This window comes from Nannobrachium achirus (assembly GCF_963921795.1).
Source record: "Nannobrachium achirus genome assembly, chromosome: 2".
Taxonomy (NCBI): domain Eukaryota; kingdom Metazoa; phylum Chordata; class Actinopteri; order Myctophiformes; family Myctophidae; genus Nannobrachium; species Nannobrachium achirus.
The window spans coordinates 15,877,069-15,903,545 of NC_137811.1; the positions used below are offsets into that span (position 1 = coordinate 15,877,069).

Sequence of the window (26,477 nt, forward strand, 5' to 3'; positions counted from 1 at the left end):
TTAATGTGACCCGGTTCCGCAGCGTTGTGATCTACATGCTCACAACTGAGCATGTAGATCGTCTATTTTCACAATGTTCGCCTCTTGCTTACTTAATATTTGACAGTTTGTCCAGTCCTGTCGAATATTCGACTATTCGAATACTTTGAGGTCGAATAATTCGAATACTAAAAATCACTATTCGTGAATGGGGTGTCGCACCAAATTCTGGGCCCTGGGTACAAGGATTCACTGCGGGCCCCCCATGAATGTTCTTCATAGGGGAGGGGTTTAACCCATTTAGACTGGGAACGCATTTTTACGCATTATTTCATCATGCTTTAACTAGGCCTTTGGAAAAATAGCAGATGTACAAGCTCACAGCTGCGAGCTTGTAGATCTGCTATGTTTGAAAAATGGTGAAAATATGTTCAAGTCTTTGAATATTTCGAATATTTCTGTGTCAGTGGTGCTCAAACTCTTTCATGTGAAGGACCCCAGAAATGATATGTATTTGACCATGAACCCCCATCTCCGCTGGCCTACCGGTCCAGGCGCATGCCACTTAGGCTCGGTGTAGCCTGACAACGTGTCGCTGGTTCGAGTCCTGATCCTGACTAACTTTTGCGTGTCACTCCCCATCTCTCTCCCCAACTCCTGTCAGTCTACTGTCCTATCAATAAAAATGAACTCAAATAATGACTATTAAGGAATTTCATTTGTTGCATGATACTATGTGCAACAAACGATATCAAGCCCAGGCATTATTTAGGATAACAGTTTATATATATATATATATATATATATATATATATATATATATATATATATATATATATAGTTTCTCTTACTTTATCCAATCTTCCATTAAACTCATACTGATTTCGTAGGAGTGAGCACAGCAGACACATGTGCCCATATTAAGGGCATGTTTCCTAATAATGATGGCTCAATCAGGCAAGCTGGCACAATTCCCCTTCTTGAGATTCTATCTGCCTTTTCGCAGTTCAGGCCAAAGGTGGTACTGCAGCTGAAAATGCTCTGAGAGCCATTCAAAAATGAGAGGCTCTATTCAGGAGTGGTAATTTAGCCTCAAACCTTTTGAAAAACGTTTTTGGGACATAAACAATATGACATAAATACTTTTTAAAAGCATGGTGTTTCACCTTTAAGTAAAAAATAAACTAAACTAGTAGTCTACCTGCTTCAATATTAAAGTGATGAACACACATTTAGCCTACTACAATCCAATAATATGATTGTGAAATCATGGGCCATTTTGTATAATTAGTAGGCTACTTTAGTAATCCTAATTTGGTATTTTGATAGGCTATTTGACTCAATTTTAATGCCGATCTACAACCTCATAAGATTTTGTGTTGTGAGCTCTGAGCCTCTGACTACACATCGATTGTTATAAACTGTTGAAAACAGTGTGTGTGTGTGTGTGTGTGTGTGTGTGTGTGTGTGTGTGTGTGTGTGTGTGTGAGAGAGAGAGAGAGAGAGAGAGAGAGAGAGAGAGAGAGAGAGAGAGAGAGAGAGATGCCTCATAATCATGAACATGTTTGTCATTATGGGCATTTCCCCCTCCCTCTGTGCATGACGTCACCTTCCGCTCCACGTGCCAAACTGTCTAATCAGCTACCCACCACGAGCCGTTCACCGTCCGTAGGTCAACACACACACCCACACGCACGCACGCACACTTGCACACATACCCAGCACATGGACTGGGGGTTATCACTTTTATGTTCTCTAAATTGACTTTATGTGAAACTTAAACTTTCATATAAGTTTTATATAGCCTATACATTTATATAACTAAGCATTTATTTTGTGTGTGTGTGTGTGTGTGTGTGTGTGTGTGTGTGTGTGTGTGTGTGTGTGTGTGTGTGTGTGTGTGTGTGAGAGACTGTCAGCCCAGAGGAACACTCATGTGGCTGAAAACGTCACCGTGACCGCCCCTGGCAGCCCCTGCCCAGATCACGTCACACTCAGTCTGGTGACCTGTTGGATTCTGTGACTCCAGTCCAGATGCAACCGCAGATTCGGCACAACAAAGGACTGACTGAGTCACACAGATAAGGCATTATTTACAGGAGATGTAGTGGTCAGAAGGTTTTTTGGTTCATTCTCAGATAAATTATTTATTTAATGCATTAATTAAGCCTACTTGAATAATTAGGCCACTTAATGAATTTGAGTAATAAGCCTATGCATGCAATATATTTCTCTATAGGCCTAGTACATAATGTAACTTTTAGGTTACTAGTATATTATGCATTATTTTGTCATCATCAGTAGCAGTAGTGGGCTAACTTGCTAAGATGTTTACATCTAAACTCTTCTTCCTCATTTGGGCCTAAATTCCAAGCTTTTCCTGAATAAAAACGATCATATTGAATGCAAACAATAAATGGGCTGATATGTAGACATTCTTAAAATACATGCAATTTTTCCCATCTGAAAAACATATTCTTGGATAAAAAAATAATAATAATAAAAAAAAAAAGGTCCGGGCACAGGATTTGACGGGTCACCGGTGTCAGTGCAGCACCGGTACTCCCCCGTTCTGGCTGGGCTCCTCCCCTCTACTCCTCCCTCTTTCCCTCTCTCTCTCTCTCTCTCTCTCTCTGTCTCTTTACTTTTCACTCCTCTTCTCTCTTCTCTTCTCTTCTCCTCTCCTCCGCTCCGTTCTCCTCCACACCGGGCCGACCTCCTCTACTCCTCCTCTCCCCCGGCGAACAAGCTCTCCTCTCCGGGAAGGGATCAAAAGAAAAAGACCCTAAAAGAACCAGCGGGGGAGATGACAGACATCACGACCACCACCACGGATTAATATCAATTAATCATGCGCTAATAAGAAGAGCCACAATAAAAGGTCTCGCGGTATCTCCCACGTCAGTCGTTAGATTTTTAAAAAAATATTTTTTGTACTCCGTTGTAAATAAACCATGTTTATATTTGTGAGGGGAAGGTTCGGCTGCAGGAGAAAAGAATGGAAGAAGTGATCCAGTCCGGATCCAGTGAACTTTAAAGTCCCATACGCGAGCAACAGCGCAGCAGCAACACCTGGACCGGACTGTCCGGACGGAACTTACTGAACCGGACCGTTATCCATCCATCCATCATCAACCGCTTATCCACCGGAATCGGGTCTCGGGGGTAACTGTTCCAGCTGAGATTTACAGGTTTCCCTCTCCTGAGCAACTTTTTCATCCACTTCCTCCGGGGGGGACCCCGAGGCGATCCCACAGGCCAGTGTTGGGCTTTAAACGGATTGAAAGGACGGATTACGGATTTAATAGGCTACGGGGTCATTAATTTATACAGCCTAATTAGGCTACTTTATATTCCGTTCGATCGACTGTAAAGAAGAGTCCCGGGCCGATTGGCTTCATCTCCGCAACGGACGCTAAAGTAAGTAAGCTAAGTACCGGGTCACCGGTGCTTAATTACATTCATAAAAAGTGTGTGGGTGGGTGCTGCGTGCCTGCGTGCGTGCGTGTGTGTGCGCGCGTGCGCGCGTGCGTGCGTGTGTGTGTGTGTGTGTGTGTGTGTGTGTGTGTGTGTGTGGTTGGAGTTGGAGTTGGTACCCCGGTAACCCCAATCAACACTCAGTGTACATTTCTCAAAGTTACAGACCCCACAAAGGGTCAAATGTGGACCCCCAGAGGGCCGGACCGGACGGTCCCCGGAACCCGACGTTGAGAAACATGTGGTCTAAGGCAGTGCTGTGACGTCACACATGACGAGGGTTCTGTTCTGGATGCTAAATGTCCATCATGGGATCATCAGACATCTCTCTCTGAAATCTAAAAAAAAAAAAAAAAAAAAAAACCTACATGTGCCAAAATAACAGAATAATTTGACTGTATAGGGCTTATGTAGTCAATATTTTGTGTAGCCTATAAACAATTGTTTTGTTGGCATGTAGGCTACTGTAGATGTCACTACTGTCACTCTCATTTTTAACATGTTGGACTTTTTTGGGGGGGAAACCCTCTTTATTGTTGTACATGTGTAGCCTTAAAAACAAGACAGTAGGCTACCGTTATGATAATAATGTTTCAGCAGCTTGGCTCGAAGGCTAAACTGAGTCCACAAACAACATGTTGTGTTTGTCATGGCTGTAGTTTTTGTTGTAAATGATTTGCTGACCCCGCCCATCTGGGGCCGTTGGAAGCAGAGGTTTGGCTTTTCCGCTATTTCTGTCCGCCAGCTGCCGAGCTGAGCCGAAAATAGCCGAGTCTAACCGACTGACCACGAACATGCATGGCATGGCATGGGGGGGACTGGGAGAGGCAGTGGCAGTGGTTGCTCCTCGGGGTTTCTAGCCTACTAGTGGGCTACTGCTGGTAACATGACAATGTAAGACATAAATGTGACATTAAATGTTACATTTAAAAGTCCTGCATTCAAAAGTTGAGTAAAAGTTGAGTAAAAGTAGGCTATACTATACTATACATAAAAGCAGTACAAAGCATTGAAGACTTTATTAAACGTGTTCATCACTGTTGCAGCTGGTAATGCAAGGTGTGGTGGTGGGGCTGATTTTAATTACTACTTCATGCGCTGCTGCTGGCTGGGTATAGCCTTAACCCATAATAATACATCGTCATTTATCACTTAATGTATGTTTTGTGTTAATAAACCTTAGCCTCCCAAATTGTGGGATAGAAAGACGAGGAAATGTATGTTAACAGCCTGTTTTAGAGTTAGAAATGTGCTCTAGGGCAGGGGTGTATTTCCACACTCACTCCAGGGGGCCACATTGCATACGGTTGCTGTCGGCAGAAACCTCTTAGCTAGAAACCTCTTATCTCCATGAGCGAATGGTGATTCAATGTTTGGGGGGTCGCGAATGTCGCTCAACACCTAGAGGTCTATTGATATATGCATATAGGCTTGTTTCTTTGTTAAAACAGTTGTTGAGGTGTGAACTTGGGGGGGTGCGAGACCCCGGCTCAGAAAAGATATGGGTCGTCGGGGGCGCGCGACCCAAGACTACGGCAACACTGAGCGTAACTTATTTCGTAAAGTACCGTCCCACTCCATCATTCTACCGTCACACATAGGTAGCAAAAAAATTATTATATTACAATTTGTTCACTTTATGAAATTACAAATAAGTTAATATACAAATCAAGTATACAAATGTAATATAAAAACGACTAATATGGATAAAGCGTGCCCTGTTTGCTTGTTTGGAATTGGAGCACGCTGAAATCAATTGTAGACCTATATCAGTATTCTGATATTAACCTGTGGGCCACATTAAGTGAAGGTGAGGGCCGCATGTGGCCCCCGGGCCGCCAGTTGCCCATGTATGCTCTAGGGGGTTAGCTTTTAGGTTATAGATATGGGGGCAGTGGTTCTCAAAGTGGGGTCCAGGGACCCTCAGGGTTCCTTGAAGGGTTCCACTTGGACCCTTACAGATGTGTAACTCTTGATATTTACTATTATTACTTGCGCCAGCAGAGCGTGCAAGTACTGCGTTCGCTGCACATGTAAGGTAGCTGTGTGTGTTTAAGCCCGTAGCCCAATCAGGGTCCAGCATTTCCGGCAACGTCATCATTAACAGCCAATGAGAGACCAGCTTAAGTAGGCCATACGTCGCCTACTTGTGCACAAGGAGCAAGTTGGCACCTCGACAGAGCAATAACAAGACAAGTTGTTATTTCTTCTACTTATACTTGCTTGTATCTCTCCTCGGTCCCACCCTACAGCCTGGGTCTGCCTGACCTCCCAGTTAAGGGAGAGTTGCAAAATTGCAGGGAATCAGGGAATTTAATTGAATTTAACCCATTTAGGCCTAGGATTATTGAATGCTTTAACTATTGAAAAATAGCAGATATACAAGCACCGATTGCCACGCTGCGAGCTTGTAGATCTGCTATTTTTGAAAAATCGTGAAAATTAGAATTTTGTGTCTTTTGAATCCTTCTAAGGTCTTTTTTTTGTTGAAAAAACTATGTTTCTATGTCAGCAACCTGGCTAACCCTCGTCAAAGAAAAGGTCATTTTCACCTAACAGTTAACAGCTCAGTTAGTCTGTTCTTGAGAGACTACTATGTCAGTGGTTCTCAAACCTTTTCATGTGAAGGACCCCTGTAAAAAAATATTCATATCTCAAAATATTATAGTTCCAGGGACCACCCCCAGAAGCAAAATTTGAATTACAAACGTTCGCTCTAAAAATACATATATTCAAAGATTTGCACACATTTTCACAACTTTTTCAAAAATAGCAGATCTACAAGCTCGCAGCGCGGCACTCGCTGTGAGCTTGTATGCTATTTTTCAACAGTTAAAGCAGTCAATAATTCTAGGCCTAAATTAATTGAGTGTACAAATGGAACCAAATGGACCCTTACAGGTTCCATTCATACACTCTCAGAGTTTTGGGGGTCCTTGATATAAAAAAAATAATACAAAAAAAAGTTTTAGAAGCACTGACTTAGAGGGACAACAGTATGGCTATACCGTATATAACCACGTGAGGTTGTCGACTTGGACTAAGAAACAACACATTATGTAACACATCTTATGAGACAAGGCGATGAACCCTGTCAGCTGCCTGTCACATAATATCAGAAGAACCAAATACATAATAATACAATCTCTTTGTCTCGATCTGTAGCTGTACTGTAGATATGGTGTCCTAGTCCAGAGGGTCAGAGGGTGAGGTTTTAGGTCTTAGGTCTACCTTTATTGATAGTGAACAGTAGACTGTCAGGTAATGGGGATAGAGAGAGATGGGGAGTGACATGCATCAAAGCAGGGGTCTTCATCCGGGGGTCCAGTACCCCTAGGGCAGTGTTTCTCAATCTTTTTTGGCTAGAGTACCCCCTTTCGCAGATTTTTTAATCCAAGTACCCCCTTTACCCGACAACAACATTTTCCCAACTGCAATTAAAACCATAACTAGCGGTATATAACGGTATAACCCTCCTTTTCAAGAATCTAACATCACAAAAAATAAAAAAAGGGAGTGAGAGTTTCAACACTGTGGCCATAACATCTTAGTCGGGAGTTAGACATGACAACAAAAAAAAACACACAACAAACAACCAGGTCTATAAAAATAAGCCAAAATTAAGCAACTAGGGCTTGTGAAATGTGAAAGAATTGTGGTGTTTCTCTGGAGGAGAGTTTCGCAAAATACCTACCGGTACAATATCTCAGAATAGGGAAGAACAGAGAAACACAGCCCACAAGTGCAGATAAACAGCTACTTTCATAACTTTTGTCTCGTCAATGGTTAAGAATCCAGACACAATTGCAGATAAACAATTTCTTTCACAATTTTTGTCTCGCAAACATTCAGCTATCAGACACATTAACATTTACACCCTTCCTGTCAATTTGTCTGCAGTTTTGTAAGCTAAGCCTCTCTTCTAACTTGAATCTCACACCTGCCTTAAATACAATTTGTACTTTGCCTAATTTGACACTGACTACTGACAAACTACTATTAGTCCTATTTAAGCTAACTGTTCTGTCATGCTGATCTCACTCTGCTCATTTATACTTTTAGTATAACATGTGAGTACTTTTTCCACCACTGATTTCACACGTGTTACCGTGTTCACTTTCAAAATCCCGGCAAATGAAACAGCAGCTTTTAATCTATGCATAGGATAACAACTTTTAACAGCGAAGCGTCCGTGAAATTCTAGTACATTCAAACAACATTCAAACACATACCAGTTGCCTGGTAGCCTTATGTAATTTGGGTTGGCAACTATCAGGCTCACAGTTCTTTCTCCTTCTAATTCAAGTGTAGTTACAGTAATTATTTAACTATGAATAATCGTATCATGGTTTATACTTCTATTTTTCTTTTTGGGGGCCATTATCTTGTGTACCCCCTGCAGTACCTCCGCGTACCCCTAGGGGTACACGTACCCCCATTTGAGAAACACTGGGCTAGAGAACAAAAGGCGCAGGTCTATCTGTGCAGTTTGTTCTGTATTTCCACGTTTTATTCTAAACCCATAGCATGTGACCAGACTTGATGTTGATTGTGACATCTTTATTGACAAAACCTACAACTGCACACAAGAAGTTCAAGAGCTTTCCATTGAGGTTTGTAGACAAGAGCGATCCCTTTGGGTGTTTTTGAGCGGTGGTCACACCGTCTCCATAGCGTGGCCGTGTGTGTAGGTATGTTTGTATGTGGGTGGGTGGGTGGGTGGGTCTGTATGTAGCCTGAAGCCTGTGGTGTAGTACCTTTTTTGACCACACATGTTAAGGGAGGGGCGCTGTTTTCAGGCCAGGCCAGGCCAGGCACACACACGCACACGCACACACACACACACACACACACACACACAGGGGGGAAGGGGGGAGGGGTTGGTGGGTAAGAGGGTGCTGTTGAGACTAGGTGGGTAAACCACCGCTCAGTTCACACGGGTGTGATTTTTTCAGTCAGTGTTTGTGGCCATTGGGAGGGAGCGTTGTTGGGGAATTGACCTTAGCAGCATGAATCTCAGGGATTGGTTGAGAGGGATGTTTGGCACTACTAGAGTATAGAGTCTAGACAGGATTATATTTGTCAGTTTTGAAGAAAAGCCTGGACACCCTGGTGACACTTCAGAATCAGAATCAACTTTGTAACTTCACATGTTTAGAGTAGGAGCAACAAGCACGCACGCACACACACACACACACACACACACACACACACACACACACACACACACACACACACACACACACACACACACCGAAAAACAGGTCAAATAGTAAAAAGAATCCACTTGACCTGAATGGAACGCAACCTTAATAGTAGCATTGTGGCCTATATTTACCTTATAGTTTAAAATGGTCTATTTGGGGTTCAAACAGGAAAAGAGAATCAGTTACGGTGCAATTTTAGCTCTGATATCATCTGCCTGCTCTGTGTCACTCTTTCGATCAATAACTGAAATGAACCCTACTATGGTTCATGTATTTTGTTTCAAAGTATTATAATTATACTTTTGTTTTCATTCTTCTAACAGTCTAGTATTTCAATCTGGCCCCCCTACTTTGGTCTGTCATTATAGGCAGACATTTTTAAAATAATTTTAAGAATATAAAAAAAGAAGAAAAAAGATATCCAAAGATTTAGAAAATAGCTGACATACATTACATTCTCACAGTGCGTTACAGATCAGCTACAATTGTGGAACACCACCTCATGAAGGTTGTGACAGGAAGCTGTCATTTCCGTTCACAAAGATATATATTTTAAAATAGATTTGAAAATGAGAATTTCCATTACTGAAGCATGTTATGAACACTGTGTGCGCCAAGTCGCCAACATTCTGTCTTGAGATACTGGGGAGTATAAAACGCATCATATCTACATCTCCAAGACTCTGGGGTGAGTGTGACATTATTATCAGCCAAGCAATTCCAGAACCATAAAGGTGTTACGTGATATGTTTTGTTAAAACAAGTATTAAGTGCTCAATCTTGACATAAAAATCATTGCTGTTGTGTATAGCAGTGTTTCTCAATCTTTTTTGGCTTGAGTACCCCCTTTTGCTGATTTTGAATCCAAGAGTCCCCTTTACGCGACAACACATTTTCCCAACTGCAATTAAACCCATAGCTAGCGGTATATTATAAACCCCCCTTTAAAGAATATAACATCACAACACATAAAAAAGCGAGTGAGAGTTTCAACACTGTGGCCATAACATTTCAGTCCAGTTTTCATGTCAATAACTTACATTCAAACAACATTCAAACACATACCAGTTGCTTGGTACCATGGAATTTGGGTTGGCAACTATCAGGCTCAAGTTTCTCCAAGTGTCCTCATTAAACACAACAGTAAATGTTGTTTCTCCTTCTAATTCAATTGTAGTTAATTATTTAACTATGCATAATAGTATCATGATTTATACTTCTATTTTTCTTTTGGGGGGGCATTATCTTGAGTACCCCCTCCAGTACCTCCGCGTACCCCTAGTATTTGAGAAACACTGGTGTATAGAGTGTTCAGTAACAGGGGTCTCCCTGTCTCTCCAACTAAAGGGAAGAATAAATGTTCAGGTCTGCATACCAAATTGATCCATTCAGGATAGTTTAGCAATGGTTCCCAAACCTTTTTAGCTTGAGAGTGACCCAAAATAAAGATTTGGACAGACTAGTGAAAATAGCAGATCTGCAAGCTCACGACACATTGCTTCACGCCGTGTTGTGGGCTTGTAGATCGGCTATTTCCACTACTTTTTATTTTGTTTTCGAATTAATGGCATTTTCTTTTTAATTATTGACTTTGTTTTTAATTCATGAAGATTTTACCCTTTTTTCTTTTGCTTAAGAAAACGAATTAAAGGGGGCATGGTCGCCTCACAGCTAGAAGGTCCTTGGTTTGATTCCCGCTGGGGGCGCTGGGGGCGTGTTCTCTCCTCTGCGTCATCAGTGCCCATACCCTAGGTGGGGTTGGCAAAAGGGCCTTTCTGTGTGGAGTTTGCATGTTCTCCCTGTGTCTCCCCCCACAAGACATGCAGTAATCCTGATCTCTATACTGCCTTCTCCTGGCCAGCCGGGGCGCCTGATGGAGGGGGGAAAGGAACTGGTTGGAATAAAGTTCCTTCCACAAGATTCCAACTGGGGAATCTCCCCCCTGTCCGGTGACAGGGGGGAGCGACTTGGACTCCTCATGCATAGAAGGAAGCATGAGGTCAGGTCAGTCCATTGCTGTCCCCAGGTTGGCAGAGGGAGTGTATAGCGCCCAGGATTACATTAGACAATTGACAATGGGTGATGAAAATGGGTTACAAAAACTGTGGGGGGAAAAAAAGAAAACGAATTAAAAAGAAAATGTAGTTAACAGAATATTAAGGTGGTATATCGCGACCCATAAAATATTGTTCGCTTCCCGCAGTTTTTGGAAACCACTGGGATAGCGAACTCGTACAGAATAAACATGCAAAATTGGAAGTGACACCCATTTAGGCCTAGAATTATTGAATGCTTTAACCTAACCTCGCCTACCAGTCTTTCTCGGGAGAAAGCCTGGTGTTCGTTCACAACAGACCGTTTGGTTTCCGCCTAAATCGCGGAAACCACTAGAAGAAGCGGCGTCGCTTTGATTTCGTTCCCCTCGTTTGTTTCCCCAATCACTATTAAAATGCTCTAGAAGCCTAGTGTAGTCTTGCCAGTCGCTAGGAGTTGGACTAAAAGATTCACATACCAAACAAATTTCTCGAAAGCAAAACTACGCCGCATCAAGGTGTTTATTAGGTAGGCCCTAAAACTATGTCCTTGGGTGCAGGGGAATAGTTTGGGTTAAAACTGAATCCGGTTGATAGTTCCGGCCAAAGTGTAGTCCGTCTAGGACTACAACATGACGTAAAGTGGTTTCCGCTCCCGACCGGATCAAACCTCGTAAAGTGAAGTGATCCCAGACTAGCTTTAACCAGTGAAAAATAGCAGATATACAAGCTCACAGCGCGGCACCGAGTGCCGTGCTGAGAGCTTGTAGATCTGCTATTTTTGAAAAAGTCGTGAAAATATGTGCAAATCTTTGAATATGTGTATTTTCAAAGCAAACGTTTGTTACTCAAATTCTGCTTCTGGGTGGTTCCTGGAACTAAATATTTTGAGATGGGGGTCCGTGGACAAATACATTTCATTTTGGGGGTCCTTCACATGAAAAAGTTGACATAGTAGTCTCTCAAGAACAGACCAACTGAGCTCCAGTTAAGTGAAAGGGACCTTTTCTTTGACGATGGCTAGCCAGATTGCTGGCATAGACACATAGGTTTTTCAAAAAACCTTAGAAGGATTCAAAAGACACTTGTAGAATCGGGTCAACATTCTAATTTTCACGATTTTTCAAAAATAGCAGATCTACAAGCTCGCAGCGCGGCACTCGGTGCCACGCTGCGAGCTTGTATATCTGCTATTTTTCAATAGTTGAAGCATACAATAATGACACACAATAATGTGTACCCGTTCTGAATGGGTTAAACCAAACAAAACACTACAAAATTGAAGATGATGAATGGGGTTCTCTCTCCTGATCGGATGAAATGATTGATGTCCCAACTGAAGATGTATTTTCAGTTTACTGGGGACTGGGAGACAGGGAGACCCCCTAGTTACTGAACGAGCCCTCTGTATTGGCAAGATCAACAAGTGAGCTCTATACGGCTACAATTGGAGTCATGCCCCTGCCGGAAGTATAGTTTGGTCCAGCAAAATTCAATTAAGAATGTGAAACTAATTAAAAGGTAGCAACCTTTTAATTAGTACACGTACTGTACATGCCTCATTGGCCGCACGCTGCAGTGCACGTTGGAGTAGGGGTGGGCGATATGGTGATAAATTATCGTTGAGACGATACAATGTCTCCAAGATATGCCTTTTCAGAGGTATCATATATATCGTGATACAATTGAGGGAGCCTTGAAAAAAATCCTGTTTAATCGTTAATACAGAGATTCATTGCAGAATTCCATTTAAACCTCATGTTGGTCTAAATCAGTAGTTCTCAAACTTTAAAATGTCAAGGTCTCCACTTAACTCTGACAGTACACAAATGAAACCATTTGGTTTCATTTGTATACTGTCAGAGTTACATACTTGTAAAGTTCAATTTAGACCTCCCAAAAGGAACCCAAATAGTCTAGTTTTTGTCAAGTAACTTGAAAAATAACCCCCCCTCCCAAAAAAAAAAAACAACATGAAAAAGAATTGTGATAAAATTGTATATCGTGATACAGCTTGGGAAAATATTGTGATATTGTATTTTTCCATATCGCCCACCCCTACGTTGGAGCGAGGTAACAAGAAAATGTGGCGGCCATATTGGCCCAGGAAAGCCAAGCCTCCTGCAAGAGATGAGGTGGCATCAGAGTCGTCTAATCAGAGAGTTCTGCCATTACGGCGTCAGTTCATTGTCACTTTACCCCTTATGAGGCATGTGCACACATAGACATCAAATGGGGGCTTGAGCCCCAGCCCCTTTATCCCTCTGTAAAAAGTGCCCTCTCCAGACCATGAATGCAGTTTTTACTATGGTGAAAGAAATGAAAATGCCCTCCTTCCATGCCATACCTGAAGGCAGCATTCAAGAGAATTGTCTTGTCCAAACGCTCCCGAACTTGAATGCAGCATCTTATGTTGAAAGAATTCACCCTTTGTCAAGTCCCATCCGTTGTCCCGCCCCTCTTCACAACCATTGGTTGCTGTGTCTTGGTTGGACATTCGGTGGGACACTCCATCCACTACCATTTTAATTCAGTTGCTTCGTATTGTTATTCTGTGGGTTCAATTCTAATTTCAAACTTGGTTTCAGTAAAATGGAGCTGCTCAGTGGTAGTATAGTGACTCGGCATGTTTTTAAATGTTTTTATTTCTCCAAAAATTATGTTTTGGCAAATTCAACATAAAAAAGGCGGAACCAGGGCGGGACAAGCCAGATAGAGCCTGCTGGTTGGTCAGCCAGGGACCAACCAGAAGGCTAACAAAGGGTGAATTGCCCTCTCTGTGTAGAAATCCATGCAGTTCAGGGTTTCCGCCACCGTTATATAGGCCGGGCGCCCCGCCCGGTCTGATATCGCCCCCGCCCGGCCAGACGTCCAGGGAAAATGATGCAAAATTCCTCCTAAAAGCGTACAGGCAGGCGACACGGCTCTGGAATGTGTTCAAGAATGTGCATGCATCCTGCCTCGCTGCGCTGTCTATCAGCGCACATTAACACCAGATAGATTTGTGTTACATAGTTGTTATTTTTTATTCTTTTGTGCTGTGCTGTATCATGGCTGCAGCGTGCAGAGCATACACCATACCCCTTTTTTGCAAAGAGACTTCACGTCGTCGTCATTAGACACACACACACACACACACACACACACACACACACACACACTTGCAGAGAGAGGGAGAGCTATATTATTAGCCGACATGCTAACAGTGCCGCTATGTGTCCGATGGGACGCGATGCCAGATGAGAACCACAACAAAAAGTTTTCATCATCTTCACCTCCCAGCGAGTCAACAGTTTGCAAATGCGGATCCTACATGCTGCCTGCATTAACATTGGATATGTTTCTTTAGCCTACTTGAACGGGGCAATAGTGTTCCGTTTCTCTCTCTCGCTCTCTCTCTCTCTCCCCCCCAGTCCCTCCCGTACGAACGTTGTGCAGTGCAGGCCTGCTGGCGTGTGAGCTTGATGAAAACCGCTAATCTACAGGCTCACATTATGCAAAAAAAAGACGTGCATCCGGACGCGATGAGCGCTCAACTGCCTGCAACTAATTCAAAATCGCGCAATGCAACCCGTAAAGCGACATGCCTCATTGTGCGAACATGAAGTGACTGTTATGGAGAAACTAGTCTTTAGCTGTGAGTTTTCTCAATCCCCCAAAACAGGCACAGGAGTAGCGCTAGGTAGAGAGGCGCGTGTGTGTCTTTGTTTTCAAAGAGTCAGAACAAACTCCTGGGCTGGTGATCAACACTGCTTTTCCGACGTTTCCTCCCAACAGCGACACATATCCACACGTTACTGAGCTGCATGTGTGTCCAGCCTGCTTGCAAGTGTTTGTGTGTTAAGATAAACACATCTCCAACTCCGACCGTCTAACTTTGCTCAGCGTTGCCATGTTTTGTTTGTGAGAGAAACAAGCAATCAGGTCTATGCAAATAAAATGTATGTTTTTGTAGTGGAGTAAAGGTACAATATTTGGATCCGAAATTGTGGTGGAGTAGAAGGAATCAAAATACTGAAAACTGGAAATAGACAAGTAAAGTACAAATACCTTGAAAATAATTAAGACACTTCTCTTTACTTCTTTAGGCCAAAAATGATAAATGTTCTCTTATTATTTTGAGGGCAAAAATAAGAATTAATATTAAAAATTAAGTGAATTAATTACTGGAATTAATTAATTAATTATCAAAAAAATTCGGCGCCCGCGCTTTGCGCGGGCGCAAGATCCCCCCCCTGGTCAAGACTTTTTCCGGCAGGAAACCCACGCCACATGTCCAGTATTCACTTGATTATGCTTAGTTCACTGTGGTATCAAGCACCGAAAATAGCAGACCTCCAAGCTCACAATGCGTCGCAGCGCGACGCATTGTGAGCTTGGCGGTCTGCTATTTTCAATATTTTCTCCCCAAAGCTCTTTTTTAGAAATATCAGCCCCTGCCTCTCTAACATTCTCTGCACGTCCCTGCCCCTCATAGACTTCAATGCATTCTGGTCCCTGGATCCCAATTTGAGACCCACTGGTGTAACAGTCTTTCCAGTCTAGTAAATCTAGGGAAAAATACACTCAGGTTGGACAAAATTGTATTATTTAGTTTTTGATTCTGACAGGAGATTAGGTCTACTAGCCAGGATAAAAAAAATCTACCCTGATCTGCTCACTGCAAATACCCACAGTGGCCAAATCAAGTTGGGCTCCCATCGACTTTCTATACAGGAGGAAAATACCAAGAAAAAAAAAATCTGCTTTAAGTAGGATGTGAGGGGTCTAACTAGGGGTTTGTCATGATGCTGAATCCATTGCAAGCATTTGTTTTGCACAAAAAAACATTCCTTGGGCTAAAAAATGGCCCCAGAAAATGATGGTTTAGTGATGAAAAGTGATGAGTCATAACCTTTGTCAGTTTTGTGGGCGTTTTCTGGGGCCAATGAACGTTTTTTGTGCAAAACAAATGCTTGCAAAGGATTCAGCATCATGACAAACCCCTAGTTAGACCCCTCACATCCTACTTAAAGAAGATTTTTTTTCTGGGTATTTTCCTCCTGTATAGAAAGTCGATGGGAGCCCAACTTGATTTGGCCACTGTGGGTATTTGCAGTGAGCAGATCATGGTAGATTTTTTATCCCGGCTAGTAGACCTAATTTCCTGTCAGAATCAGTTGAAAAACTAAATAATACAATTTTGTCCAACCTCTGCCTTATATTTACCGGACTATGAGGCAACATGCACAACTTTCCAATAAGGCTGCTGGGCATAGAGCCTATAGCAGGGGTCTTCAACGTTTTCAGGCCAAGGACCCCTTAGTTGAGAGAGAGATGAAGCAGGGACCCCCACAACCTGTTCATAGATTCCATATAGTTTCATTGTTTGACAGCACAATCATCAGTGTATTTTGGATTCATGTCAATTTGTGTTTTCAGATATTTAACCACTTGAACCGTCAATGAACTTGACCTTTCACTCTGTACTCTTTTTCCACTATACACCAAACCTCTTTGCCGAAAAGGTTGTGAGCTTGTAGATCTGCTATTTTTGGCTAAAGTTCACATAATATGGACGCTGTTCAAATCGTTAATATAAAAGGGGAGAAAAAGAGTTTCTATCACACAAAGATTTGGAGGACCCCCTGTACGTAGTAACTCTGAGGACACCCTAGGAGTCCCGGACCCCCCTGCTATTGAACCCTGGACTATTATTGATGTTGATGATGATGATGATGATGATGATGATGATGATGATCCTGTTGAAGTAGGTGAGGAAGATCATACGCCAAAAGTGAGGCGTGACCTCAGTGACAGCAACACTCCCAGCCATGCAGAGAGACACAGTTTAAAAGAAACATCTGCAAACCACAATGAACAACATGAATAGTATAACGGCTGCATGAGGTCAGCACAGGAAGTTGACTTGGCTTTATGCACATGGTCTATTCATAGGCTTGTGTGTGTGTGTGTGTGTGTGTGTGTGTGTGTGTGTGTGTGTGTGTGTGTGTGTGTGTGTGTGTGTGTGTGTGTGTGTGTGCGTGCGTGTGTGTGTGTGTGTGTGTGTGTGTGTGTGTGTGTGTGTGTGTGTCATTGCACATACAGTACATACCATATAGCTGTCACTTTAATGCACTGTCACTCATTATGAGATCAGAGTTCACTGCCTTTATAACCACTGTCACAGTTCACACACACACACACACACACACACACACACACACACACACACACACACACACACACACACACACACACACACACACACACACACCTGCCTGTCGGCCTGCCTCTCGATCTGTCTGTCTGTCTGTCTGTCTGTCTGTCTGTCTGTCTGTCTGTCTGTCTGTCTGTCTGTCTGTCTGTCTGTCTGTCTGTCTGTCTGTCAGGCTCAGGCCTATAATGAAAGTCAAAGTTAAGGGTCCAATGTGTGTTCCATTTTTGTGCCTTACAAAGTATAGTGTTGTGTTTGCGCGCACGCGCGTCTGTATGTTTGTGTGTACAAGTGGAACCAAATCCATTTTACACTCCGAGTACAATTGTTGTGAGAGAGAGAGAGAGAGAGAGAGAGAGAGAGAGAGAGAGAGAGAGAGAGAGAGAGAGAGAGAGAGAGAGAGATAGCATCCAAGTTGATTTACTTCTGACTATCACTTGAAACTTTGTTGCCTGATGATAGCTGAGCTGAGGGAGAAGTGTACCTTGTTCCTATTCGATAGATAGATAGATAGATAGATAGATAGATAGATAGATAGATAGATAGATAGATAGATAGATAGATAGATAGATAGATAGATAGATCTATCCCAAGGGGGAAAATCAGTTGCCCAGAGGCGGCACAGCAGTATAAGGTTATTTACAAAGTTACAGAGAAGTAAGAAAAAGATAAAAGAAAAACAAGAACAGAGTACAGTAAAGAGCAAGGTACATCTAACCCTGTTCTATTCACAAGTTTCCAACGTCCCATCGTGCATTGCGCAGAAGGTGAGCGGCACTTCTGGAAAGGTCAATACTTAATAAACTTGACCTTTCACTCTGTACTTAGTTTGCTCTTTTTCCCCTCTACACCAAACCTCTTTGCCGAAAATAGCCGATCTACAAGCTCACAATGCCTCGCAACGCGAGGCGCTGTGAGCTTGTAGATCTGCTATTTTTGGCTAAAGTTCTCAGAATATGGACGCTGGGGTTCAAATTGTTAATATAAAAAAGGAGAAAAAAAGTTTCTATCACACAAAGTTGCCAGGCTACAGACATAGCCAGCCAGCCAGCCACATAGCCAGCCACCCACCCACCCACAGACATACCTGTCTATTGGGAGCGCTTTCACCGCTCCAAAAAGCGGGGGCCGGACAGTTAAGCCCTTTGCACACAGGCGCGTTTAACCGCACGGATAAAACGGACAATACAATTTTTTGAAAAGAAAACAATGATTCTCTATGACCTCATGCACACCGGCTCCGAATTAGCCGTGCGACGAGTGGCTGCCGCCGTGCGTTTTTTTCTCGATCGAACCCAGTTCGATTCGTGCGTCTTGTCGCATGCGGTAAAAACTCATCACTCCTTTTATGACTCCTTTTTGGATCCGCAGCGCCGATTCCGCACAGCCTTGCACACCAAATCCAATGCGTTTTATTCATGCCGCAAACGAAAAAAACGCAACTGTCCTGTGTGCAAAGGGCTTTACCCCTCTAGGCCAGCCTATTGGCGAACACTGCTGTACTGTATCCACAACTTTCCAACATCCCATCGTGCATTGCGCAGAAGTTGCACGGAGCTTCCGGCGCCGCAGCCGAGTGTGATCTACAAGCTCACAACGGCTGCATCTGCAACGCGACGTGAGCTTGTATGTATTCTGTTAACCGGAAGTGTGGTGCAAAAAAATCTCCAGTAAATTCCCACGGAAAGAGGTGGATAGGATAGGACAAAGCATACAGAATACAATCATGGGCCAGACGGCACCCCATAGATAGATCATACTGGTCCACTTAAAGTATTTCCCTCCTCTCTCTCTCTCTCTCTCTCTCTCTCTCTCTCTCTCTCTCTCTCTCTCTCTCTCTCTCTCTCTCAGGTTGAACGGATCAGTCTGTAGGGTTGAGGTTGTTGTCCACATGAGTCAGTCGCACAACACTCCCTGTCCCATGACTCCCATTCCACACACACACACACACACACACACACACACACACACACACACACACACACACACACATACATACACGCACGCGCACACACACCCACACCCACACTCCAAGCTAACATTAACACAAGGTCTAAATTATGACTTCTCCTCTCCACACTCACTCCTCTCCTTTCTCCTCCTCCTCCTCACCTTATTCTGTGTGTTCTCTCAGTCCTCCTCTGTAGAATCACGGGAATACTGTGTTTCCACTGACCTATCCACCTGATTCCGCGGGAATTTACCGTAGAATTATATGTGGGACGCATCCGGAGAACAGCTGACATACAAGCTCACACGATCGCGTCGCAGATGCTTGTAGATCTGCTGTTTTCATTAGGATGCTGGGGTTCAAGTACGTACCGGTAGTTGCAGTACCATATCGTCGTTGTCGGGTGGAAACCTCGTATCTCCAAGTTTCAAATTTGTACGTTCTTTCGCAAAGTAATGCCCTGCTTCATCAGACAAGGCCGTCGCACAAAAGTAGTGAAAACAGCAGATCTACAAGCACACAACGCCTCGCACCGTAGATCGGCTGTTTTCACTAGTTTAAATCATTTTCAAAATGATAAATGCAAAACGAACGGTTTTGGACATACAAGGTTTTCACCCGACAACGACGATATGAATACTTCACAGTCCCCCTCCATTCAGTTACCATATGACAGGTGTAAAGTAAAATTGCGCTGCAATGTCAGGGTCAGCATCGGTCGATTTGAGCATGCAGTGGATCAGTAATCTGATGACATGGGCCAGAATGTCAATATGGTGCAACTCTCTCTAGCACAAAGCTGGTTGTAGAGGAGACCTAAGCCTTTGTGGAGGAGGTGCTACCAGGGTCATCGATGTGTCCGTAGTAGAGGATGACATTTGACAGGAATTCCCGTGGGTCCCGTGGGATTCCCGCAAGACAGGAATCAGATTTGTATTAATGCTGTGATCGGGACGGGACAGGAATGAAAAATCACCAGGAGTGGGCAGGAGTGGGAATCGTCCCAGACCAGTTCATCAAACAGCAGAAATAAGTGTGCCAGAAAGTGAGGTCTTCGAACTGCAAACATTATAAAAAAAAAATTCTTCTTTCTTTTTCCGGGAGCGGGAGGTGAAAAGGAGTGATTTTGACCAGGAGTGGGATGGGACCAGGAGTCATTGTACAGGAGTGGGACAGGACGGGATTTATTTTTTTACTCTGGGATGGGACAGGATTTCTTCTGTGGGAGTGGGACATGACAGGAGTGAAAATCCACTCCCGTGCCATCCTCTAGTCCGTATACATGGTCAAAAGACTTGTCTGTGGCAAATCTTTTGATTTACTTTTTTACACACCATTATAACGTTCTTATGTTGATCATGAGACCTGATTACTGAACGTCAAGTCTCCAGGTTTTCTCCAGAATATGTAGGACATGTAGACCTATTTACTACGACACTATGGCACATTAGGAGTCCCACTTGTACTATCAAACATATAATTTTCCGAATGTCTGTCTGAGTGAGTGTCTGTCTGTCTGTCTGTCTGTCTGTCTGTCTGTCTGTCTTTTTATGGTGTATCTATATCTATTCTGCATCTAGCATGAGGCATATCTATTCTGCATCTAGCATGAGGCAACATGTTTAACCAGCTCTGTATGTGTGTGTGTGTGTGTGTGTGTGTGTGTGTGTGTGTGTGTGTGTGTGTGTGTGTGTGTGTATGTGTGTGTGTGTGTGTGTGTGTGTGTGTGTGTGTGTGTGTGTGTGTGTGTGCAGGCGGTGTGGGCGGGCGGGGGGGGGGGGGGGGGGGGGTGGGGGGTTGTCTGGCCCTGTTACAGATGTTGTCCAAAAATCATGCAGATCGGTACACAGTATCTCTATAGCCATTAAACGAAACGGGTATTTCTTACATTGATGCTCCTACATATTATCATGCAAGCACCAGTTAAAGTTACTTTCCATCCCTCATATACTGTGTGCACAGGGCTTGCTGTGCCTGTGTCCATATTTGAGCGGTGGTCACACCGTCTCCATAGCGTGGCCGTGTGTGTGTGTGTGTGTGTCTGTCTGTATGTAGCCTGAGGAATGTGTAGCCTGAGGAATGTGTAGCCTGAGGAATGTGTAGCCTGAATACCACTGAGTGACCAGTAGGGTTGGACACGGTAACCGCCGTACCGCCGTACCGCGGTAAACCGAGGTCTACCGCGGTGTCAGTGTGCTTACCGCGGTAAAAAAAGACAAAAAAAGTATATTTTTTATTGGAAAACCAGCGAGTTTTAAAACGGGGGAGAAGCGAGGACCGCATGCGCTCCATGCCGCTCTGCTCTGGGCCGTGTACCACAGTTTGGAAGCCACATACGTCACTCTCACTCTCAGAGACACAGACAGTCAGACCTACACAGGGCAGCCTGCGTAGAGGAGTACAAAGCAGCGTAAACTTTCTCTGTAATCCACACGACACAAGGATGTGAATACATACATTGTGTTGTGGCATATCTTTTTTTATTCATACGGATTACTGGCGGAGCGCGGGCCGCGTGGACTAAAACCGAAAATGAAACTATTTTACTTTTTCCACCGCGTCGTAACCGCGTCGCACGTTGTGCCCCGTCTGTCGGCGCGTCTGAGATTTTATAACCTTTTCTGTCAAGTCTTGTAACTAAAACCTGTATATAGCAGCACTCAATCACTGCGATTTGAGAGTTGAGACGACGTGAGTTTACAGAATCACTGTACACGATCTGACTACCCGTCCTCTTCTGTTTTGTTCACACAGCTGTTTGTGTCTGAAAAGCTAAGTAGCTAGCCTACGTTACTATGGTAACCCGACAGTGCAGATCTAAAAGCTCAGAACGCGTCGCAGATGCGATGTGTTGTGAGCTTGTAGATCTGCTCCTTTCAAAGCCATACCCGCTGTGCTGTACGGAGAAGTATAACTCGGGCAGTCAGGCTGTGGAGATGCGACTTTTGGGAAGATGATTGCAATATTTTGGCTTATCGGCTATCGCCGAACCTTAATTATTTGATACGGGGGTGCGGTAATTACCGCAGTACCGGCGGTAAATGGGAAGACGGTAATCTCGGTAACAAAATGTCGATACCGCCCCAGGCCTAGTGACCAGAGAGGTTGAGCATCAACTGCAACACACACACACACACACACACACACACACACACACACACACACACACACACACACACACACACACACAGGCACCCCCCCCCCACCCCCCCCCACCGCTCAGTTCACACGGGTGTGATTTTTGAGCGGTGGTCCCGCCGCTCCTGTGATTCGCTTTCAAGATGTTACTGGCTGGCCGTGTATGTCTGTCGCCTGCCGTGTATGTCTGTCGCCTGCCATACCTCTCCTGACCACACACACAGACCACACACACACACACACGTTAAAGGAGGGGCGCTATTGAGCAGGGCAGGCAGACAACACACTCTCTCTCTCTCTCACACACACACACGCGCACACACACACACACACACACACACACACGGGTAGCAATGAGGGCGTGCGCGCGCGCGCACACACACACACACACACACACACACACACACACACACACACACACACACGGGTAAACCACCGCTCAGTTCACACAGGTGTGATTTTTTTGTTTCTGAGGGACGTGCTGGGCCCCTGATTCAGCCCGTGAAAAAGAGTTGTAGAGGCCCTCATTGCGCGCTATAGAGAGAGATCTCTCTCTATAGCGCTGCTGCTGCTACTCAAAGATTTGCCATTTCAGATCATGACAAGTGACAAGCCAGTGGGCCAATTACATGAGTTATATTTCGTCGTTGTCGGGTGGAAACCTTGTATGTCCAAAACTGTTTGTTTCGTATTTATCATTTAAAAAATGATTTAAACTAGTGAAAACAGCCGATCTACAAGCACACAACGCCTCGCACCGCGAGGCGTTGTGTGCTTGTAGATCTGCTGTTCACTACTTTTGTGCGACGGCCTTGTATGATGAAGCAGGGCTTTGCTTTGCGAAAAAATGTACAAATTTGAAACTTGGAGATACGAGGTTTCTTCCCGACAGTGACGATTTACTCTGTTGGCCGCCTAGCCCCCAAAATGGAATGAAGACATTTTATTTCTAATTTTTTTCCAAATGGCCGGCCTGTACCGGCCGGAAATGAACCGGCCGTTCGGGAGTTGTCCCGCTACTCAGGGATTCCTGCAGGAAAAAGTCTTGACCAGGGGGGGATGTCATGGCGCACGCGCAAAGCGCGTGCGCGGAAATTTTTTGATAATTAATTAATTAATTCGAGTAATTAATTCACTTAATTTTTTATATTAATTCTTATTTTTGCCCTATAAAAAACACATGAATGTGCCCATGATGACGGAAAACACAACTACATGCTATCATTCACATTTATTCAACATTGAATAACTACGTTTTTCACAGGACAGTGTAACTTGTTTTTTTCCCCCAGGTTAATCAACCAGCACTCGTGCCATATAAATAGAAGTCTACAGCACAGTAAAAAAAAAGAAACATTGGTGTAAAGTAACTAAGTAGATTTACTTAAGTACTGTACTTATACTGTACAAAGGAGATTTTCAGGTATTTGCACTTTACTTGAGTATTTCCTGCATTCAGGAGATACCAGCCCTTATGTTTTCTTCAAATGTAAACAAACATGGCTGCCATGTTTGAAAGATAGGGTTGGTATGGGGGTTAAACATGCAATTTCGCGATCGCGATCATGCCTAGTACATTGTTGGAGGACCAAAAAGTTTTTTTGAGAAAACATTTTTTTTTTGATTTTTTTTTTTTTTTTTTTTTTTTTATATCCTTGGGGGGGGCGGGGGGGGTTTTCAGGCCGGGCGGGGCGCCTGGCCTGTAAAGTGCTGCAGGAAACCCGGCTTTTCCCAATGGCCAGCACGTCCCTGGGACACATCAAAGCAGGTGAGACAGAGGTCCGCCACTGCTCCACAACACTGGCCCAACACGTGTCCTCTGTTGTTGTGTGTCGTTTCCGGCTTTCAGCAGTGTGGCTCTCGCAGAGCCAGGGGCGTCAATTGGGTATGGCAGGGGTATGCAGTTGCCATACCCTGGGTCCAGGGGGGAAAATAAAAGTTACTTTTAAATAGGCTATAAGTCCATGAATGTCTCTTTGTCTATCTGCGCTGGTTATTATGTTGTTAAATTACAGTAAAATGACTACAAATGCAACATTTTACAAAATGGTCACTTTAACAAGGTATTATAATTATATTATCCACACTTTTATTCTCCCCATCTTGACCACAATGGTATATTCCCCAGGTTCCGCAGGTCATCTGCACAGGTGCAATGCATTATTGTTAATTGTGGCACGTTTACTAACATGCCAAGTTTAGCTGGCACCGAAAAAAAATGAAATAAAATGTACTCCTTACATTTTTTTGAGCGGTGGTCACAACGCTCCTATACGTGGCCGTGTGTGTGGGTATGTCTCCGTGTCTGTCCTGTCTGTCTGTAGCCTGTCAGTACCTTTTTTGACCACACATGTTAAGGGAGGGGCGCTGTTGTTCAGGCCAGACCAGACACACACACACACACACACACACACACACACACACGCACGCACACACACACACACACACACACACACACACACAGGGGGGAAGGGGGGGGGGGGGGGGAGAACCACCGCTCAGTTCACACGGGTGTGATTTTTATCATGCTTGTTACTAAGTTATGGCAACATGACTGGTGTCTTACACCAGTCACGTTGCCATACCTTAGCTTTTTCTGAACTGACGCCACTGCGCAGCGCCACTCCCCCCACAGTCTATTTAGAGACTTCCCAGGTCAGCCATGCAAGGTCGTGGCCAGAAGCAAGGCCTCCAGTGGGTGTTGGAGTTCCTCTGTCCAGTGTGTCTAAGTTATTCCATTCATCTGGCCAGATGTTTGGTCCTATTGTTTCTCAGGCACGTGCACACATACTGTAGAAATCAAAGGGGGCTTGAGCCCCTGCCCTTTTATCCATCTGTAAAAAGTGCCCTCTCCAGACCATGAATGCAGTTTTTACTATGGTGAAAGAAATGTAAATGCTCTCTTTCCGTGTCATACCCGAAGGCAGCATTCACGAGAATTGCCTTGTCCCAACTCTCCTGAACTTGAAGGCAGCATCTCATGTTGAACGAATTGCCCTCTATGTGTAGTTATCCATGCCTTATGTTCGTTTGATTATGCTTAGTTTATTTAGTGTGGTATCAAGTACCGAAAATAGCCAACCTCCAAGCTCACAACGCGTCGCAGCCCTTTTAGAAATGTCAGCCCCTGCCTCTCTAACATTCTCTGCACGTCCCTGTTGTTTCTTGTTTTGGTCTTCTGGAGAGGCAGAGTCGTCTGCACGGAGGTAAAGATGCACACCGAGTGCCGCGCTGTGAGCTTGTAGATCTGCTATTTTTGAAAAATTGTGAGAATTAGAATTTTGACCCGATTCTATAAGTGTCTTTTGAATCCTTCTAAGATTTTTGAAAAACCTATGTTTCTATGTCAGCAATCTGGCCAGCCATCGTCAAAGAAAAGGTAATTTTCACTTAAATGGTGCTCAGTTAGTCTGTTCTCATGTGAAGGACCCCCAAAATTATATTTATTTGGCCACGGACCCGCATCTCACAATATTTAGTTCCAGGGACCCCCCAGAAGCAAAATTTGAGTTACAAACGTTCGCTTTGAAAATACATATATTCAAAGATTTGCACACATTTCCACGACTTTTTCCAAAAATAGTAGATCTACAAGCTTGTATATCTGCTATTTTTCACTGGTTAAAGCATACAATAATTAATGAAGCTATATTTGGAAAAGTGAACAGAAAATATACGCCTCTCCGTAGGTGAGTGATGCGCCAGCTTAATGCATCCCGTGATGATGTAGCGAGTGTCACTTAACGCTGTGTCAAGTGGTTTTGGAGTGATGTGATCAATTCCAGCTTGAGCAGACATAGTAATGCCACTGATATACTGTAGGCCAGGGTTCCCCAATAGGCTCTATGCATACACGCCATTTTGTTCTACTTCCGGGTGTCTTTCGACTTCCTTCACAGGTGTTACTGATGATACTAATTAAGGCTCTGTTTGATTTATTGTACAGTGGTTCTTTAATTTTCAAGGACCCCCATAACTCTGTACAAATGGAATCAACCAAATGGAATCAAATGGACCCTTGCAGGTCCATTTGCTTACATTTGTACACTCTCAGAGTTACACACCTGCATGGGGACATTTGGAAACCCACTCAAGAACACTTTGAGACCCACTGGTGTAGCAGAGTGTTTCCAGTGAGCCAACATGCACAATATCAGCACCCTGACTCTGTTTGACCAGAATGGAACAGACCCTTCATTAGTATCATCGGTAACACCTGTGAAGAAAGTCGAAAGGACACCTGGAAGTAGAACAAAATGGCATATATGCATAGAGCCTATTAGTTTTCCCCAAGGGGCTGAATCATGTCTAGGGTACCAAGCCGAGGGCCACAACATTGCAGGGGACGACGGTGGCGTTCCGCTACTCCAGCCACAGTTCAGATATCGTCGTTGTCGGGTGAAAATCTTGTATGTCCCAAAACCGTTCGTTTTGCATTTATCATTTTAAAAATGATTTAAACTAGTGAAAACATCCGATCTACAAGCACACAACGG

At 43.9% G+C, this 26,477-nt stretch overlaps 1 protein-coding gene across 1 annotated transcript in view; it reads left to right on the forward strand.

Moving 5' to 3' along the window:
- The first annotated feature begins 2,676 nt into the window (after nt 1-2,676).
- cers2b (ceramide synthase 2b) overlaps nt 2,677-26,477 on the forward strand; it is a 64,708-nt gene continuing 40,907 nt past the window's right edge. The window contains exon 1 of the mRNA XM_080750229.1: nt 2,677-3,399. The gene's annotated coding sequence lies outside the window, so the exon portion shown is untranslated. The remainder of the gene's footprint in view (nt 3,400-26,477) is intronic.